The 3,457-nt window shown below is 36.4% G+C and overlaps 1 pseudogene; it reads left to right on the top strand.

The window, feature by feature from the left end:
- Nucleotides 1-1,143: 1,143 nt before the first annotated feature.
- LOC116590007 lies at nucleotides 1,144-1,715 on the top strand (annotated as a pseudogene).
- Nucleotides 1,716-3,457: the final 1,742 nt, after the last annotated feature.

Raw genomic sequence — 3,457 nt, 5'->3', positions numbered from 1 at the left:
AACAACTCATCAGTTTCATGAGAGGTAGGGTTCCTTCATGGAATTAGCCAGTGGTTCACTGAGCTCACTGATTAATTCAATCAGTTTATACCATCTGGTAACCCTGGAGAGAGAGTGGGCCCAGTTCAGCAGCTTCAAGCACTGCTCTGCTTTATACTGGAATAATGTGTTGGTGGGACAGCCATATTAGGATTGGTGAGGGTTCTCAGATTCTGTAAGAAAATGAGCTACTGGCTCTATCTTGCATTACCAAGAAAAAAAGGAACAACAACAACAAAAAAGATGTGCTTTCTGGTACATATGTAATGTGTTATATCCACAGGATAAATGGGCTAAAATTCCATTTCTGATATAGCAATCTCAGATGGAGAAGAATAAAAATAATATATTCATGACTGTGACTAGATTTGCATTAACATAGCTAAAGGTAAAATTTTACCCCTTGTGTTTATGCTTCTTGACAATCTGGCACTTAATTTTAGGGGAATTTCTATTTCCAATATCCCCAGGCAATATGCATATATAGAAATGTTCAGCTACTTAAAAGTGACATGGAAGCAATTCTGCGTATCTTTCATGACTAATGGAAATACAAAAAAAAAAAAAAAAAGCAGTTTCTAACTAGCTAAGCTTGACAAGCTTAGATTTATACTTCACAAGCCTGATTATTTATAGCCCATTTATTTCCATACTAACTATAGAACGATGAAATAGTCAATGAAGTTTGACTGTTATTTTGAAGATTTGTAACCAAATTACTTTGTACATTTTGTTTGAATTGTTTTTTCCCAATAAAGTTATTATTTTTTAAGAATCTAAGGAAAAATAATTGAACATGCATAGTATTAAGAAATAAATAAAGGTTCTTAAAGAACAAGAATAATTTCAAATAACATTAGTGAATTGAAAAATAACTGGTGCTTTTTAAGGGACCATTTTGTAACAATTAAATATACAAGTTAATCAGTACTGAGAGAATATAAGATTATTAGGGAAAAATAAAAATACAAAGTCTCCGTGAAATAGCTATCCATACATCCAGTCCTGCAAAGGCTTTCCTGGGATCCCTGACTCCTCTCTGGGCTCCCTCTGCCCTGCCTCCCTAGCTCCCATCAGCAGTATGCCATCCTACCTCCAATTCAAATGCTCATCTGGAGAGCTGGAAACAAGTGTGGGGCCTGTGGGAGCGCCGTGAACCTTGTGGAAGAGGTTCAGGGAGCTGGGAGGAGCTTCCACAGCTGCTGCTTTCTGTGCATGGATTGCAGGACAATTTTAGATGGCACAGTGGCAGTGGTGCATAATGAAGAGATCTACTTGCAAATCTTGCTGTAGAAAGAAGGATGGTCTGAAAGGCTATTGTTGCAACCAGGGCACTGGCGCACTTAACATGGACAGTGAGGAGAGGCTGGGTATCAAACCCAAGTGTGTTCAAACTCACATGGCTATAACACACCCAAACACTTCCAAATTGGCTCAGAAATACAGTGGTACTGAAAAGTGTCCCACATGTAGGGATTTTGAATATGCTGCTGAGGGGATAATTGAAGCTGGAAAACCCTAGTACAAAAACCATTTCCTAGGTGCCAACTGTGGGAAAGATCTTGATTCCACAACTCCAAGAAGATGAAATCTATTGTAAAGAATGCTATGCAAAAACTTTGGGCTCCAGGATTGGTTATGGTTATGGAGCAGGAGTCCTTATTCATGCTCAGTAAAGATGTACATCCATAACTGAGATCATATGCAGAGAAACTCTACATAATCTAATAATATGAAACTCCTGTAAAATTCTGAGCACATAAGTCCTATTACCCTGTCCATAGATATACTGACTGACTAGTAGAAAGAGAGCAGTGTATATTTTTGCTTTATTTATCAGTATTTTAAAGAGCCATTTTTTTTAATCTTTAAAATTTTTATTATTTATTTATTTAACAGAGATCAAGAGAGATAGAGAGAGAGAATGCATAAGCAGTGGAAGAGGGTGAAGCAAAATCCACTCTGAGCAGGGAATCCAATGCAGGGACTTGATCCCAGGATCCTGAGATCATGATGAGAGCCAAAGGCATATGATTAGCCAACTGAGCCACCCAAGCTCCCTTCTTTTACATTTTAAATAAAAGTTCAGCTTGAAAGTAAAAAGTATCCGTATGTAATATTTACTATTCAAATATAATATTTCAAAAACATTTATTTTTTTAATTTTTATTTATTTTTCCCCAGCATCATTGTGATATAATTGACATACACCATTGGGTAAAAGTGTATAATATGTTGACTTGATATAATTACATATTGTAAAATGATTATTAATATTAAAGAAATATGTTATAACTTCTATTCCATTAAAAGTTTCAACCTTATTCATTATTTCATAATGAGGCAGGATCCTATGTTTCACTAAAATGCTTAGTATCCATAACTTTTATCTGGCTTAATTTTCCTGTCCACCTTTTTAAACACATGCAGGTCATAAAAGCTATCAAAAAAAAATCTACAGATTTTCTGAGAGGTCAAAAGCTGAAATTGACGAGTCCTCATAATTGACAAGGGCTACAGGAAGGATTAGGGTAACTCGGAGATTTCCAAGAAGCATATACTTTCTAGGAAAAGTAGAACTTGATTTTTTTCCCAATATATTCTTGATGTGTCTTTCATACCATATTCCATTGAAAACCACCAGCTCTGTTCATTCTCTTCAATGCGTAGTTAAAAACCCATTTGAGATTTCTCTGCTGATTTTATCAAATCCAAGTCCCTAATGCGGTGTTTTCTCCCCCAACAATGGACTTTGAAATCTGTTTGTTCTTTTGCCTATGACACCCCTGTTTGTTTAGAACACTCTTCCCCTTCCATTCTTCCAATTAACTCCCATTCCTTCTTTTAGACTCAGTTTTGCTCTCACTTCATCTAAGTCAGCATGGCTATGTTATATCGTAGTAACAAATAATCCCCAAATCTCATGGCTATCAACATCAAATATCTGTGTTTCATCCATGTTATACTTTTGATGTAAAGGAGCAGGAAGTTTTGTTAAATGCAGGTCCTTAGGACTGGTAGAGGCCCTATTTCCTCATTTCAGGATTGAGATATGGCAATTCATAGGGAAGGTAATGCAACAGAATATGCACTGGCCCTTTAGGGCACTCCAAAGACTCTGTCCATATTTCATAAATGACCAGTCACATGAACATACCTGACTCAAACAGGAGTATTAAGAGTACAATCCAATGGTGTGTCCAGTGGAAGGACCAGGCATTTGTGACCATCATTTTGTAATCAAGGGAATAAAAAGTGCTCCGTATTTACCATGATATGCACTGGCTATGCAGCTTTCAAATTCTACATGTATATCCTGAGTGTGAATCTACGTCTAACAATTTCTAAGTTATTAATTACTAATAAGTATAATACATTATTCTGGCTCTTGACAGCAGGGAATCAACCTTCAACCACA

The sequence above is a fragment of the Mustela erminea genome, chromosome 5, assembly GCF_009829155.1.
Source record: "Mustela erminea isolate mMusErm1 chromosome 5, mMusErm1.Pri, whole genome shotgun sequence".
Lineage (NCBI taxonomy): Eukaryota > Metazoa > Chordata > Mammalia > Carnivora > Mustelidae > Mustela > Mustela erminea.
This window is presented reverse-complemented; position numbering and strand designations above follow the sequence as displayed.